The 18,229-nt window shown below is 40.3% G+C and overlaps 1 protein-coding gene across 51 annotated transcripts in view; it reads right to left on the bottom strand.

Annotated features, from left to right (window-relative positions):
• Nrxn3 (neurexin III) overlaps positions 1–18,229 on the bottom strand; it is a 1,612,235-nt gene that overhangs the window by 502,636 nt on the left and 1,091,370 nt on the right. The gene's annotated exons all lie outside the window — the stretch shown is intronic.

The raw sequence follows: 18,229 nt of genomic DNA, 5'->3' as shown, positions 1-18,229 counted from the left end.
CATTATAAAGCACCTAGCACATGATGAGTACTCAGTCAATCAATGACTGATTATGTACTGCTCCATTCTTATTACAATCCACGGAAGGCCAAGCACTAACCAGTAGGGCAAAAACTAGTCACAGAAATACCCATGCAGGCTGGTATCAGAAAAATGAAGAGCATACATTCTTGCCTCCATCTAGCAAAGTTTACTGGGAGAAAAACAAAACAACAACAACAACAACAACAACAAAACAAAACAAAACCAAAGCTCATAACTAGCAATCTAGGATGGTGACCCTTGCTCATTTATCTATCTCAACATCTCCCAAATCAATAGATTCTCCTGCTGCAACCCCATGCCTACAAATGCATCTTCTCCACACACAGAGAAAGACATTTACAAGCCTAAAACAAGAAGGCGGGTAGAATCTTATCACATAGGCCCAGCTCCCATGTCCTCCCACGCGGATATTAATCCTGTATTGTCTTCTGCAAGCTTGAATAATTTGTTCAAACCCTGTCTTACAGAAGCCAGTGCTGTCACCTCTGAGGGGTGATGTGCAAAGGTTTGATTTGCAGCTAATAGAAAAATCTATTTCTTTCAGTTTCACTTCTGTCACACACGAGGACCGTTGTGTTCCCTACCAGAGACTCCTTCTTCTGCAATAACCACCAAGATGACAGATCTCGGGTGGCAATATGAGCTGTCTGGGTTGAGTGTCGCCTATTAGTTTTATGACCACTGGTTCAGAATGGCCTTGTGGTGTCCACAGCCCATCTTAATGAAGATGGGTAAGACAGCTGCCGATGAAATAAAATCTCTTTGCTCCTTTTCGTTCCATCTGAAAGTCCATCAAACTTTCATCTTCTGCAACAAAACAGCTGCTGGGCCAAACACTCAGCCACAGTGAATCATAGCCTGTGGGTGCATTGTTGTCTTTGGGAGGTAAGGCAGGTTTACTGACTAAGTGGAAGAGAGGGAAAAGTAAGTAGCTTTATCATCTCTTTTTAAGTAAAGAAAAGCAGCAAAGTTGCATAGCACATTTATTATTGTCATTAATTAAAACTCTCTGAAAAGTTAGAAGCATTGTCTATATGGAAACCAGTCTTATAAATTTGTTTCTACCAAATGTAAGAGGTTTGTTGTTGTTGTTGTTGTTTGATTTTTTTTCATAGGAGCAAAGGCAAGTGGGAACTCTCCTAGATAGTGTAGCAGAGGTATATGGCCCCATTCTCAGCTAATATGAACTGTTTTTCTTTCTAATTCCGGCTCCTACAAAGACTATACTTCTCCGAGCTTGATTGGGGCTCTCACTTCAAAGTCTAACTCAACTATCACAATGTAGTAGACTGGAAATGCAGTTGGAATCCCCCCATGTTCCTGCAGAATCCCTTCCCCACTCTATCTTCCCTTTAGAATGTTTTCACATTCCTCTTGATGAGAAATATAATCTTCTCTACATATTGACTTGCTTGATCAACAGCATACCATGAAAGTACCAACTTGTGATTTCCTATCTCTGGAGAGTTCTTACTGCCCTTTCTACACCATTCTCTTGGAAGGTACCCAAGGCCATTGTATAACAGTCCTCATCCAGTGGAAAATGACAGGTCAGATGAGGGCATCTGAAACCCCCTCATTAATGGCCAGATCACACCACAGCTAAGTGAGACCATCTTAGATTGCTAGCCCGAGTCTTTCTGATGAGGAATCCCATTTGCAGCCATTAAAATTACCAGCCACATCAAATCCAAATTGTTGACTCACAGAAACATAAGCTACTAACACAGCTGTCGGAAACACTAATTTGTAATGTGGTTTGTAATACAGCAACAACTAACGGAACTACATATTTCATGAGGTCTTCTCTCTCCAATGCCTGCTAGAAGACACGTCGCACAGTCATTAACACAATTTCAGCTTTTTTGCTCCAGCACATTTGAGCCTGGGGGGTCTTTCAGAAAGAATATATATGCTAAAGGGATCAGAGACGCTAACACATGCAATACATAAACATAGAACTTGTGAGGAAGTCCTCATTCATCAGCTAAAATCCCACCTCATTATAGTTCTCTGAATATTGATAGCCTGCTAGATCAAAGGCAGGAACTGTATTGATCAATACATATTGCAGTGTTTTATATGGTTGGGATTCTATATACACATCCTGGACAAATGCCCAATTTCTCAACAGCCAGCGTAGCTCCATGATACCATATTTACTGAGTGTTCCAGAAGTGATATACTAACAAGACTATGGGAAAACTTACTTCTGTTACTTTCACTAGGTCCCTATGCCTCTTGGCAGCATTGGCATTTCTAAGGATAAATTGTCTATGGCCCCCAGGATTCCTACAAGACTTGTAATACATTTAGTAAAATCACAACACTAATTAGAATTGGTATTTTTTTAAATTCTTATTACTGTTTCAGTCTCTGTACTAACTGTATAAACTGCCTGTGTAAACAATCTGATCACAAAAGCTTTGTCAGGAAGATTATATTACAGCCACAGGAATGAGGAGTCTCCAGTAGTTCATAGGGGTTGGTAAATTTGCCCCACTTACTGGTTATGGTATTGCCTGTGGCTGTGTCTGCACTTTAGTGGCAGAGCTGAGTAATTCTTATGAAAACCAGAGCCACATATACTTACTACCTGACACCTAACAAAGAAAATCTCATTACACCCTGGTCTCAAGTGATAAGCTAAGGAGAGAGCAATATTAGTCATGCCCACTTTTGGGCACAGCCCCAACAGACTCTGGGCCTCCCCCTCCACTCACCTTCTTCATCATCCACTCAGCTACACCTTTTGTGACTAAGAGTTAATGACAAGCAAATATGTTTGGAAGAATACCTCAGAACCTTCTGCAGAGTCAGCTGAGGGACTGTCAGCAGCTGAACCACACATCTCTGTTCACACATCTAGTGATGAACATGTAATTATCTGCTCTACTGTAGCTCTAGGCCAGGGGCTACATTGTTTCACTAATTGAAAGAATAAGGAAAGAAAAGATCTGCTCTCAATACAAACTTAAATGGCTGGAATTACATCTTTATTATCTGAAGTGGGCACTTGCGACTTGTTTATCATCACCTGTCCTGGCATCAGGAAGAAATAACACAGAAATTAGCCTCTGGCTGGTCATCTCATTAGAGTCCAGTTATAGCCCATTTTTAGAAAGTCCTTTGGATACAAAAATCATCCTGCCAATATAAATGCATATGAGATTTACTTCACATACTGCAAAGTTACCTATACCTCAGAAGTACATGCTCCCACGCTGAGAGATATGGGACTTAAATAAAAAGAACCCATTAAAAATGCATAACAATGAAGACAAACATCTCTGAACTCAGAAACTACATTGGCTGCGAAACGTAATTGAATTTACAAAGAGATGCGATAATTTAATGGCTGTCTTTACAAAGATAATTCTATTCTCTGAAGGGTCATGATGTCGAAACAGAGAATTATACTTGTGAATCCCTGTAGCCAGGACAGGAATTGTATTTGTTTTTCTTTTTGTCACTGTTTATGATCCCAATCAGTACTTAAAAAAAAGGTCCTGTGCCTGCTCCGTATGTTGGTTTGTTTGGTTTGTTTGTACCTATGAACAACCTGACCCAGGTCAGAAATACTCCCCACACATGTACCTATCTTTCAAGTCTAAATACTACATCCTGTATGTATTACAAATTTTTTTTTGCTTCTTCCCAATTCAATATCCTGTCATCCCAATTCTGACTACAATGAAGGTATTGTCCCAAAAAGCGTTTAAGGTCTTTGGTAAATATCCAGTGATAGTCTGTGTGTTGTCCTTCTACTTAACATAGTGGGAAGAGAAACAAATGTAGTCTTCGATAGAATTATCCAGTAAAATAGGATACCCAGTTAATTTGAGTTTCAGAAATATTACTTAACAAACTGAGCAACCTCTCTTATGTTACATGAGACATACATAGACATAAAATGTCAGTTGTTTATTTGAAATTGAATTGAGTATCTTGACTTCCTGACAACCCTGTGGCATGGTAATGGGCTTAGGAAAGGGACATTAATTGAATAATGTCATGGCTAGATATACAGTAGCAACTACTCTAAATGTACAAGAGGTTGATTCCAGAAAGTTATGAGTGCATGTATTGTGGGAATTTGCATTTAATAAGGGGAAGAGGATGCTACTTCAAGGAAGTCAGCCAGTGGAGGAGGTAAAGAAATGGATGAGCAAAACTAAGTTTGTAGAACTCATTTATTTTTTCATGATTTAAAGGGCAATGAAAACCCACGAGGAAAGAAAAATTTTTTTCTTTGCTTTTATCAATATATTTTTTTGTTAAGGAGTGAAGTTACAAAAGCAGATTTCCATCTAATAAAAGTTAGGATTCCTATAAGATTTTAAGTCCTAACTTCATAGATGTAGTCCTTTTCTTCTTTTGTAAATGACAGTGAGAAATGAATTATAGAGTGACTGAAATAAATCTGAGGATGTCCATAGCACTTGTTTTTAAGCATCAAGAGCTATTGCTGTTACAGATATTACTTTGTTTTCTTCAAAGAGCCTTTGCTTGCTCTACTATCTCTCCTCACAGAGATAGTCCCTTAAATAGTCACTTAGCAAACTCAGCTACTAGTCTCTAACATCTGTGACTACCTCCCAAAATGATTGCACCCTGCTTTGCTCACAAAGTACTAATAATATTTGGTACTTCCCTATGTGTATTGGTAAGTGAGTTTATGTGTACTGCATGCATGCAGGAGCCTACATAGGCAAGAATAGGGAATCAAATCCCCTCAACTGAAGTTACAGGCAGTTGTGTGCCACCATGTGGGTGCTGGGAATCAAATCCAGGTCCCCTACAGGAGCCGAAAGTACATTTTAAACTTGAGCCATCTTTCTAACCCACTGACAAAATACTTTGAAGTGACCTAATTGGATGTGACATCTTTCCCTCTCTGGCTCCACCATAGCTTATACATTTATGTACTTATGTACATTTGAGAATGAGAGAGTACATTCTTTAGCCAAGATGTGGACACATGAGCTTCTTTTATGAAGCATCTGAATCACGCTCATGAGTCAGTAAGTATTTGATGTCCAAGACAATGACGAAAATATACGAGAAATCTTAATATATCCTTATTAGCTGCAGTTATACAGTGAGACAAGAATTGTGCAGAATAAGTTCTGGAGGCTCATGTAATTGCTATGCAAATAAGGCATAGAAAAAGAAACTTTGTAGGTCAGATACTAAAGGTTGACCTATAATATGAGACATTATAATAATATGAGACAAATAGCCAGAGGCCTACATATGGGAAGAGTATACTCTAAATACATGGAGGATTAAAAAGCCTACTAAGGAGTGAGGTTAAACTATTGGGTTAGAGCCGTGTATTTCAGGCACGCATACCAGTTATTCAGTGATCCCTTCATTCAGTATATGTTAATAAAAATTAACTCTTCATTTGTTTATGTTTTAGACTTTAGAGATACAAACATGAAAAAGACAGATGAGGCCTCTATCCCCAATGTTTGTGTTTTAGCATGATGAAAGAAACAAAGCACACACCAGGACCATCACAGAGATTGTCAAGCTACATTGAAAAAAGGTGGTAGGCTGGGAAGAGATTTGGAACTGTGCTCTTCAGCAGTAGCAGTCAGGGAGGGTCTGAGAGATAATATCTAAGCTTTGATATTTGATACTATGAACAGAAAGGGCAACTGTGTAAGAAATGGAGAGAAAGAAACTGAAAATATACAAAGACAATACCGTGGAAACAGGACAGACACACTCAACGAAGAAGAAACCAAGACAGATCAGGAAACATAAGGCTGAGATATTGTCCTTGATGGGAAATGGACATGGTCTGGTTGTTTCTCATCCTATAGGCCTACAGGATCCCTAGAGGAGAGTAACAGGAAGAGCCTTGTGCTTCAGAAAGAAGGCTCAACTATTAGGGAGAGCTTGGCAAGAGAGGCATGAAGCCTACAGAGGGGGACAGTGAATCTTTCCAGGTGATAGAGTGGGAGATTTTGTGGGGATAGGGAAGGAAGATCTAAGACTGCCTTTAAGGAATTTGTGGCTACATTGAAAATAACTTGAGGTTAAAGTTCATGTTTCAATTCCCACTGCAGTGCCTACACAATGCCATAAATTCCTAATAATAATTATTCTATAATGAATTATGAAAACCATCGCCTTTTGTTTCAACCACTGATCTCTTCTAATCTATTACCCCTCTTCTACAGGAATCTTCAGAAATTCCATATATTTTCTCTGTACAGGGAGATCTAGTGGACAACACAGGCTGGGTATCCATTTCTGCTCTGTCATTTAATGCTTGAATAACTTGGTCAAGTCATCTCATCTTGGGTTTTGATTGCATAAGCTTAAAAATGTGCCAAATAACAGTCCTACCATCTATTCTCCACTGCACAGGGCTGTAGTGAGACTCAAAAATGATGATGGAATTTTTTCTGTCATATTGTAAAACACTACACAAATAGCAATAATTTATGGTGCTTCATTGAGTCCATGATGACCATAGCGGAAAATCACTAAAACCTTCGAATGCTCATTTCAGGTTTAATGCCTAAGACTGAAGAGAAAGGATGCTACATTTTCCTACATAACAATACAAACACTTCCATTACACATTACATATTTACCAAATCACTGCTTTAATGTATTTATTAAGCACCTGAGGTATATTAGGAAATGTCGCTGTCATCTAGAATAAAAGAGGTATTCATCACAGAAAAAAACAACGGTCCTACCCCTCAGCGTTATGTTTCTAAGTTTCACACAACCTTCAGATTTTTCCTTTTTTGGACAAATTGTACTTTTTTTTTCTTTTCATGACAAACCATCTTCAGTCAAGAGCTCCTTGGGTAGTTAATGGTGTCTTGTGATGATCCTTCAAACTCTCCTCTTATTTTACTCTTGATTAAAAAGAAAGCAAGCACAGGATCTGAGCCCTTGACTGATTTACACTTCAATTTAATTTCTCCCTTTCTCTTTCCTCTCTCCTTTCACTGGAAGAAACCTTCCATGTAATTAGGCTCGAAAGCTCTCATCAAACAGTTTGATTTAACTGCAGCATACTGAATTTCTCTCCTAGGCTGATGGGGCAAAGAGAAAAGTGGCAACCCTTGGAAGGAGAGGCAAGCCTAGGATGAAATGGAAGCTTCACTGGGGTGACATTAAGGGAATCAGCAAGAGGGTTGGAGTGTCTTGGCTCCCATGCTGGTTTTACTCCTTTGGTGCTGATTAGTTGGTCAAGTTACCCTGGAGACCACTCTAGCCTCCCAATCCAGGTGAGCTCAAGAACCAATACCGTGGTATAACAGGCAGACAGGGTAGAATCGGTGTTTGCCTTGCATTGCCTCTGATTTGCAAAGTATGATTGGTATGTTAGGTTCTTCCCATGAAAAATAATTTGATGGGTGAAGGTCTCAAAAGACCTCTTCCAGGCTTAGTATTTGATGATGACACAATTGCAAAACAGTTGTAGAGTACAAAGAAGTCCTGCATCACAGCATCCCTGGATTAAGACCATACCCACATCGGGACCTGGGGACTTTGGTGATCTGGTTATGAATCTTTTTCAGGGTAGCCATTATTAAGTTACCTTGGGCAAGAAATTGAAGCCTTTGCTATCTCAAGATTGTCTGAAAGAGTGTTATCTGTGATAATAATTCTAAGCGATATTTAATTGCAGAAAGAAGATCCGGTGGAGATCTCTTTACAGACAAATATATGGAAAGAAAAACAAATAAGCAAAAACAACACCTAGTTCTTCCAAGGAGACAAGTTGACTGTGGAGGGACAGGACTTAAGCTTTACATCCTTATTTCACATAAAAGCTGTTCCCTTCTGAGATTATTGACCCACTGGCACAACCCTGTGATACTACTGGGCTGATCAATGAAATCTGAGCAGAAAGAAGTAGACACTGAAGCACTTCTGCATCTGTAATTCACAGCAGGCTCATAGCCCCTGTCTGGTCTGTACATTCCCAGGCCACGAGCTAATTAGCATGCTGTCAAGGCATTACTGCTACATTAATTTTTTTTCCAGCTCACACATTCACCCACATATGCATATACACACACATACTGGCTCAAATTGGAGAAAAAAAACCCTGCCATTCTTGAAATATTCACTTCATTAGTTTTACCCTCATAATTAATGGGATGCTGCCACATATACAATATATATGATGAGTCAAAAATAGAAATAGATACAAGGTAGACAAATAAAGTGAAAATGTAGTTTAGTGATCATCTGAATTTTGCTCATAAGCCCTGATACAAAGATGAAGAGCTAACCTATAAAGATGGCTGGTAAGCCACTTAGATGTCATTGACTCAAATTTTATCATTTTATAGAGAAAATAATGAAATCCAGAACAAACTGTCAGTTTGCTTAAAATTGTAAGTTGAAGAGTGAGCCTCTGGCAACTATAGAAACCATATTTCCTGATAAAAGTATTCTTTATAGTGGATTTAAAAAAAATAGGTGACATGGTCACTAGGAGTAATCTTGTCATTTGATACCCCTTGCCTGGCACTGAGATCCTTGTGTGAACACATATCTGTTACTTGCCAGAGGTCTCTGGAAATGGGTTTGCAGAGGCTCTATAGAAAAGACTTGACACCAATGTAGTAGACTTGTGGATTTAGGGAAATGGAATCAGATGTTCTCAGAAGCAGGGACAAGGTAGACATTTTTGTAAATACCAGACCTAAAAGTTCCCTAGGCAAGAGAGGCCAAGGACTTAATAAGTGGAAGGAGTTCTAGAAATTAGTTAACTGAGACAGAGTTTCTTTGTAAATTCACTGTAACAATGTTACCTACTTTGAGATAAAAACACAGCTGAAGTATCTAGTTAAGTATTTGACACATGGTGAGTGTGTGGTGTTGGTTACTAAGTATAAAAGCACGCACAGTTCTCACAATCTATTGTTGCCCTGGGAAGATCAAAAGAGGCCCTCTAAAAAGGTTTAAGTATTCTAAGAAGTCCACATTGAGAACTTTTGACACCCAGTAACAATACAGAGAAAAATTAAATATTCAAACACGTGTGTGGATTCAAATTCTTTGGATACTCAGCCTGGTTCTACCTTAGGTAACTATCAAAACATTCCCTGCCAAGGGCAGCGCCTTAGAAATAGGAAAAGAACTGTCCCTCCCTCATAGGAGAATCCAATGACCTAAAAGCTTTAGGGAACTATAAGATACGCAAGGTGCATTAAGAGGCAGTACAGTATTACAATAATTAGTGATTACTAAAATATGTTCCTTGCTATTTGTGTAAAAGCTAAGTCCTTTCTTGGATTTACTTAAGCAGTGTAAATTAATGTAAGGACATACTCAGAGATGTCTTTGTGATATGGGAATTACTAGTTTGTGAAGAGAGAAGAGAATTTGCTCTCTCTCTCTCTCCACACACACACAGAAAGAGAGAGAGAGAGAGAGAGAGAGAGAGAATAAGGCTATACCTACCAAAGCTGTAAGACCATTCCTTTAATAAAATTCCTTAAGATACAAAATTATCTCAGTTGCTAAGCTTGAACCTTTTAGCCTTCTTTTCTAACTTTCTTATTTTACTAACCAGAGAGCTACTGAAACCCCCCCCCCCAAATCTAAGTATTCTGCTTTGTCTGTGAATCTAATTTTTTTTCAGAGCTTTAGGTTCTATTAAAATCAGATTTCAAAGCAGTGGGAGACATTCTATTAGTTATCAATTATAAAGAAGCCCCGGAGCCTTTGCTGCCTGTCACCATTTGCTCACAGGACTATGGAATTTCAGGCTAGATAATAAATGAACTCTAGAGGCATGCTTAAAATTTCTAACAAGAATGATGCCCTTTCATCTGTAGCCACTGAGGCAGGGTCCAGTCTGCAGGAGCTAGTTAATTTCCCGTTGCTAACCTACTCAAGTGACATGTCCCTTGAGATGCCAGCTCTATACTTGCACTACTCCAGGTCCCATATGTTCTTCATCACAGTTCTCTGGGCTCTGATATCAGATTCTACTAAAATGCTCTTTGCATACCGAGGTTTGGGGCGATGAGTTCTTTCTCCTTGTGTAAACCTTTACAACTGACTCCCTCTTTCCTTTCTGAGACAGCACCAAATGACGAGAGTGAAAGGCAAATAGATGTTAAGTAAAACAGCAATGCTGTCTTGGTTTAATGCAATGCTCTGTCAACCTGCTTCACTGCCTAGCAACCATGGTGGCTCACCCTGGGTTCATTTTCATTTTAATGTGCCACACAGAAAAGCAGCCTAAATATATAGCCCCGGTTCTGAAGCATATAATCTGTAAACTACAGGAACAGGCAGATCATTTCCATTAGTTTCTTATGTAGCAAAAACCACAATTTGCACCCAAAGCGTGTAATTATATTCAAATCCAGAAAGACAGCTTCAGAAAGAGTTGAAATTCATAGTTTCGGGGAAAGTTACTCCAGAGTACACACAGTGGTTGTAATGTAGGAGGAGGAGAGGAGTATTTCAAAACAATAAAAATGAGGATTAAATACAATGAAGCTCTTCGGATTTTAGGGTTTTCATGTGTATACAGGTGCTAATGATTTGGTAAATAAAGAAGTCAGAATTGGAACTAAGGATATGCCCTTTACCAGTAACTTGTCATGGCTTCTAAACATGGAGTAGGACAGGTACAGGAAACTGTGGTTCCCTTTTTCCTCTGTAGGCAGTTAAACTCAACCCAAAGGGTACAATGTCTACCGATACAAAACCCCTTGAACTGTCCCACTTTCTCACACTAGGGACCTTAATGGAGGTGAAACCTTGAGCACAGCACTAAAATTCTATTTCTGAACACAAAGCCAGAAGAGTCGTAGAAAGATTTCCTGATGGCTTTACTTTAGCATAAGACCAGGAAAGTTCAAAGCTGTCAGATCGCACACCTGTAGAACTTCTCTTGGCTAAGGAGGGATTGCTGGGGGGACAAAAAGAGAAGCAGGAGACAGCTTGCAATCACAGCCTTGAAGGAATGAGCCCTTGACCTTATCTACTGGGACCGGGAAGAAGCAAAGGCAGTGAACTTGAATCCATACTGCCTAACTTTCTCACTATTTCTGACACTGCCTGGGAACCCTTGGCAGAATCCTTCCTCTGCTCAAGTGGACAGCTGAGCCCTTAGATCTCCAGAGTTCTAAGAAGGTGACTCCACTTTGCAGGAAGTCCGTGCCTCCCCCTGCCACTGCCTCTTTTATAAGCTAGCATCTATATTCCAGAATATGGAAGGGACACTGTGATATTAACCACATCCTTAGGTTCAAATGGGTTCAGGCAAGCTGTCACATTTGAGTATTTATTACCAATTGCACACTCATAGACACTTTTGGATGTGTGTCAATTCAAGACTAAGAAGGTTTCAATGGCATGTGTGCACTGTTCCTGACAAAAGCGTTGGGTATGTGTTTCTTTCTGTTTCTTGAGATGATGGACTACGTGAAGCCACAGAAAGATGAAGAGCTCCGTGGATAGAACTGGGTTGGAATCTGGTGTTTTATCACCCTATTACTTTGGTCAAGTCACTTACCCTCTCTGGGACTCAATGATGCCAATTGTAAAACAATACCCACTATATTAACTCCAAAGATTTGTTTGAACTAAATGATCCCATGCATGACAAACCTCTGGAAGTTTTGACACACAGTAGGTGTGCCTGACACAAGCAAGCCTCTCTCTCAGAATGCGAATTGCAAGGAGAATTACATGGCTTGCTCTTTATAAACTCAGTTGCTCTGCTTCCTGCCCTGATGTGGCTCAACACAGCAGTACGGTGTGTTTTAAACACAACACGGAACTCCTTGCTTTGTACTAATAAGGTGTGTTTAAATGAAACCTTCATTCTTTCTCTCTCAGCACGACTATATCAAGTTGGACTTCAGGCTTTCTAGCATAACAGTGTGCTTCTCTTTACATTGGCTCTTTCTGAGGGGAAAAGGGAAAACCTGGCTGGTGGCTTTGGCAAAATTATCTGACAATTAAGAAAATAGGCCTATAGCACAATGGCATACCCGTGGAATTCAGACAGGTCTAACACACAGGTGAGATGCATGTCTGAAAGATGCAGGAGTCTGAGATCATTCAGTGCTCATGATAAATAGTACTGGGAGAGCTTGCCTCCCAGTGGTACTGAGGGAGCACCCCCATAATGTGAGGAGATGAAACAGAAGAGAATGTTTCCTCCAGCTACAGAATTAAATCACAGTAGCAGTGCATCCCACTATAGGAGGAAAGAATAGGAAAAGTTAGAAGATCAAGAACCTTGCGGAAAGGTTAGAAGTTAAAGGAACAACTATAAACAGGCCGCCAGGTTCACAGAACTGGCGAGAAAGAAAACTTGCAATGAACTCTCCGATTCTACAGTGTTCTCCCCATGAGAACTCTGTCTTTAAATCAAGACTAGAAAGTATCTGTTCTATGACCCCGGATCTCTAAAATGTAAAATTACAAAGGAAAAACAGCATTAAAATAAGTTTTCCCTTTCCATATCTGAAGACAGTTGACCTAAAAACAAAAGTTATTTCCTACTCTAAAGTATAGGTTTGTCAAATTATTTTTTTTTTAGTTTACCTCCTAATGCATATCAAACATAGGAATGTTTGGCCTCAGAATCTTCTCAGAGCCTTCATCACTTTTATTATCCAAGATCTCTGAGCTTCTGCATGTCTTGTTACAATTTGTTAACTATGGTTAGAACTTATCCAATATGGATCTCTGCCTAAAGGGATAGCTGTAGGTCACATCCCAGTTTGATTTCTGTATGCTTATGGAGGTGTTCTCATCTACATTTTCCCCAAAATTAGTGCACAAATGAAGTAGTTCTTCAGAGGCCAACAGTGTTGCCATAGCGAAATAAGGAGAAAGCAGGAATACAGCATCTTCAACCTGCCTGTGGGTGGGCAAGCAAACCTAGGTCCATGAGAGAAGGTGGCCCTGACATTATTGTATTTCTTATAAAATGTGCCACCCATGTGAGTCATGTGGACCACGTATATAATTTAATCTTCTGGGAAATTTTGTGCATAAAGCAGACAAGTCATACTATCAACTATTGAGGTTTAAAGATACATGCCTCTCAGCCAGGCAAAAAAAGAAACAAAGGCTGATTCACAATACATTCAACTCTAAATTTTGTCCTTGATTTACCTCACCCATTCCTAATGTCCCAGCATCCATTTGAACTCCATTACCAGTCAACATTGAGACCTTTATTAACACATGCTTTCATGGCTCATTTTAAAAAGAAGTATCTGAAGTGGGGGAACCTAGAAGGAGAGAAGGAAGGGAGAGGAGAGAAGGGAGGAAGAGGAGGAGGAATAGGGGAGGAAGGAAGGATAGAGGAAGGGAAGAAAATTATTTTCCAAAAGAATTGAACACCTTGCTTCCAATTTATAGCAACTTTACAATGAACAATATGTTGTCTTAGTCATTTCACTAGAGCCTCTTGACTGATAAAGTAGACAGGATATATATAACATTTATATCTAGAAATAAGTTTCATATAAAATCCAACTGGAAAATCATTAAAAATGATACTTTTTAAAGTATTTTTTGCTGCCAAAATATGTAGTATTTGTATGTAGTTAATCTGTTTTCCTCAATTAAAGGTGAAAAGTGAAGCACTAGCAGTGTGTGTGTGTGTGTGTGTGTGTGTGTGTGTGTGTGTGTGTGTGTTTGTGTGTGTTGGGAGGGTGGCAAGAAATTAGCCATAGGTCTTAAAGAAGTCAGTGAGGAGAGGTCTGAGGATATAGCTTGGAAGGGCAACAGGTCTGGCTGAGAAAGCCTTGGAATGTTCACATTAGACTATGCACAGAGCCTGTGTCTGCAGTCAGACAGAGTTAGTCCTATGCACATCAGTGTCTGGACTCAGGCCCAGAAGCTCAGCCAAGAAGGCAAACAGAAGTTGAGTAAACCTGCTGTCTTTGTTTTCGCCATTTATGTAAATAGGACTTTTCTTTTCGAGGCACCATCCTAGGATTTGGTAAATTGCTGTCAGTGTCACCTAGGGTTTACTTGTCTACTCTGAACTCACTGAACACACAGTACAGGTAGAGTGATGACTAGTCCCCACCCTGGAGATGTCAAAATTACACTGTGTCCACAAAATGGGTATATGGAAGCTCCACTCAACAGGAACTCAGAATGCTGCCATTTGGAGTTAGAGCCTGTAAAGAGATGACAAAAATACAACAAAGTTGTTGGGTGGACCTAATGTAGCTGAATGGGTCTTTAGAGAAGGAGGTTGAGGGGAAGCAATTCTGCCTGTGATGGTGCACACAGAGAAAAGACAAGATGGCAACTCAGTAGGGAAATGACCATATGTAAACCAGAGACAGCTCCCCAGAGACTAAGCCTGCTTCCATTCTGATCTTCAACCCTTAGCCTTCAGAGCTGAGCTAGAAGGAAACAAATATGGAAGGGAAGCTCATGGGTTACCTTCAGAGATGTGTGTCTCTCCAAGGCTATCCAGGGTCCCAGAGATATCTGAAATCCTGATAAATCAGCTCTAAACTACAGAATAGAATGTGGTACCTCTGAAATTTTGATATCGAGGAGTAAAGTCTCACTGCTGGATTCTATGAACTAGTAGTTAGAAACAGTCTTTTCCTCTCAGCCCTGAAGGCAATTGTTAAGCATTTCTCATCTCTTCTGCCTGTAACAGTGCAGCCCCCCTCCCCCACCTCTACCCTATCTGGTGGTGGCGGCAATAACATTAGCAGTCCTGAAAAGATTTATCCTCTGATATTATAATCTTCCCCTACCATCTTTCAAGAGCAGGCAAATCTCCAAGCCCACCACTTACCAGCAAGCACATTTTACAGACAGAAAACAATGCATGCCGAGGATAGAGGAGAAACCAATTTAATTAATTCATCACCAAGGCCAACGACGTATAAATCTTATCGTTTTATCTGTCAACCAACACTCTGAATTATTCAGTGTTCCCGATCTCAAGAAGGAAGGCAGAGAGAAAGTGGTGAGAGAGCAGCTGCACAGCGCCATAATGTGCTCAGCAGAGGAGCCCAGAGTGAGCCTAATGCTGGGCAAACTTTAGAGGCTAGGCCCTGAAAGGATCTCGTGGCAGAGTGTCATTCAAGACTCCCTGGTTCCTCTGCCACCAGTGAGGCCACTACCACATCTGCTTAGGATGGTTTGGAAAAGAATATAAAACCTGTATGGAAATGAAAATTAATGGGATGAAAACCAGTACACTGTACCTATTTCTATGCTCTGCCCAGCTAAACCACCCAGCACTTTCACAGCTGCTATTTAAATTGTGGAAACCAAGCATAAGATGGAAAAAAAAAAAAACTCAAGGTGGAGGGGTATTTTGAGTCACGGGAGAATGAAAATATGAATTTTATAAAGGACACTTAGATTTCATATGAAATGATTTGGCCCTACCTTCCTCCACAGTTTGTACAATGAAGAAGCACTTGTCTTTCACAGGGATCAACATAGTTACAGAGTCATGCCCAAGCTGAACACACCAATGTTTTATTAACTTATATTGTAGACAGACCAACGCCTGGCCCATAAACACTGTTCTCTGAGTGACTACTTGGTAGAGGGATACATGAAAAGTGGGTGGGGAACCTCAAAGAAGAGATTGAGAAAGGAGAAGAAGGATATTAGATTTCAGTTTTTAAAAGGGCTCATTCCATCTTGGAGCCCTAGCCAGAGACTATTTGTGGGTACACCAGTACCTTATTAATCTTCTCTTCCAATTTTACAAATGATCTCAGCATCACCCAGGCTGCCCTGGACTTCACACAAATCTATAGCATAATCAATAATTTAAAGATCACCTCCAAGCAAGGATAAGAGCATATGTGAAAACTCCCAGCTGTTCTGAGGATTTCTGTTTTTTTTCCAACTGCCTTTGAGAGAATCCCACCACAGGGCAGGGTGGTGGGGAAAGGGGATGGCTACTGATCAGCAGGATCTTGGAGGATTTGGGAAGTTAGGCAAAGCATTAAAAATGGCAAGCTTTGCTTGTTTGTTTGTTTGTTTTAAAAATCTTTCTTGAGTCAAAAGAAGGTTCTTGGATTCAAGGCTTTAGCTTTAATTTTAAGCCAGCATGAAAGGCAAAAAAAGGGAGGGAGCCTTAGCCAAACTATTCATGACAACTACCCCAGTTGCATGGGTCTATGCCCCCTAAGACCTGCACATAAGACATACTTATAAAAGCAATGCTGACCTAAACTTGGCCTTGAACTAGAAGAAAGCCAGTGTATTTCAAATATGAATGGGAGGTGAATATTACTGGAAAGCTCTGGGGAGTCTCGGGGTTGTTTTAGTAAGTGATGCTATAGGTTGCTCACAGCTGGGATTCAGGAAGAGAGCCAAGGTTGGGATTTACTGTTAATTGCTACTTCGCTTGATTTTAAGCTTAAAAACATGAATTAAATATGGAGGCCACCTATTTAGTATCGATATATTCAGTCCCCAAGTCCCAAATCAGTGGGATGGGGACTTCTTAAAAGAGGACAGGCAAGAGTTAGAATACAGAAGCTTTCTTATCTTCACCATGGCAGCCCCTGGGGTTTGGTGCACCCTGCAGTTCAGTTGGATATGAAAGGTTTGTGAGGAGTCTCTGGCTATTTCTTTATTCTCTTCTTATCCATCAACCTGAATCTTATCAGTTGCCAGGTAATGAGAAATCACAATGAAAACCCGTCAAAGGGGTTAGAGAAAACCCAAGCAGCAATCTTAGCATAGATGAGGTAAGGGGGGAAAAATTAACCTGTGTATGAGTCGACCCTTTTGGAAAGGAGGGGTGGAATTTATAAACTCCTCAAGTACTCTGCTCTGCAAATTCCATCACTATTAGTACTGCTTTTAACTGTTTACATCTTGAACAACAACAAAAAGAAATAGCAAGACCCTGCTAGCCTCTAACCTCTAACTAATGCATAATCTTCATCTCCCTGGTGATCATTTACACTAATTAGCAAAATTTAGCTAATTATTGCTCAGCGTTTCTGTGCTTAATTATGGCTATTAGTAATAGTCTGTCTGGCTTCCCTCATTTCAACCACCATCCCAGTCTGTCTCTTCCTTAGGAGTTAAGTTTCCATCTTAATGAAATTTCTCTCTCTCTCTCTCTCTCTCTCTCTCTCTCTCTCTCTCTCTCTCTCTCTCTCTCCCTTTCTTTCTCCTCTCTCTCCTCCCCTTCGCCTCCCCTCCCCCTCCCCCTCCCTCTCCCTCTGTGAGTGTGTCTGTGTGTAGCTCTTGCCTGGTCTTTTGTGGTTTTATTTGTTTTGTTTTGTTTTGCTTTAAAGAGAGTCTATAGCAGACCCAACAGAAGTCACATAACAGCAACCAGGTTACAAGGAAGCATTCCAGCATTCTCTCAGTCACAGGAGAGCCTTCTACCAAGCCTTACAGGCTCTCAACTACTTGACAATTCCACCACATGGGATTTGAAAAGAGGGAAAGAACCGGCATGCGCTGGCATTCTCTCAATGTGTTTCCACTTAAAACGACAGACAGCTTGGAGCAGGAGCCCCTAGCTAGGAACCAGTGGAAAGAATTACTTTCCTAATGGAGCCTGCCTACCTTAAAATACAAGTCATGACAGGGCCCCTAGAGAGGTTCACAGCACAGCTCACTGGAGGGCTGCTCAGGCACTCTCCCGTTCCCCTCCTCATCAAAGTGGAGTGCATAGTAAACACTTCTTGGGCTGATTTACTACAGCAAGCTCCTGCCTTGGCTGTAGACATCAGTCTTTTTTGAGGGAGCCTGCTCAGAGCTGAGTATATGTTTATGAACCACAGGTCTCTTCCTCCAATAGCTGATGCAAAGAAGGTTGTTTGAAGCAAAAATATATCATACATGGCTTGTGTGAACTAACCATTCATGCTGACTTTAATTGAAACATCATTTGCATACATGGTGAGTCAAAGCTGCTATGATTTACAGGGCTTAATTAAAAGTGGTTTAGCCTTATCTGACATATTGCTTCCTCACTAATAGCAATATTAGATGTGTGTTTGGTAGGGCATCGCTACTCTTTCCAACCTACATACAGGAAAATAAAAAGCTAACCAAATGAAAAATAGCATCCACTGTTTGTTAGCTATGTTTTCTGCCTTCTTTGACTCAGTTGTTCTCCCTAGATCTTTATCACATAGGTAACTTTATAGCAGTTTCATCAACTTCAGGCTGATGCCCAAAGGACTTGCTG

This window comes from Mus musculus, chromosome 12 (genome assembly GCF_000001635.26).
Source record: "Mus musculus strain C57BL/6J chromosome 12, GRCm38.p6 C57BL/6J".
NCBI classification, from domain to species: domain Eukaryota; kingdom Metazoa; phylum Chordata; class Mammalia; order Rodentia; family Muridae; genus Mus; species Mus musculus.
This window is presented reverse-complemented; position numbering and strand designations above follow the sequence as displayed.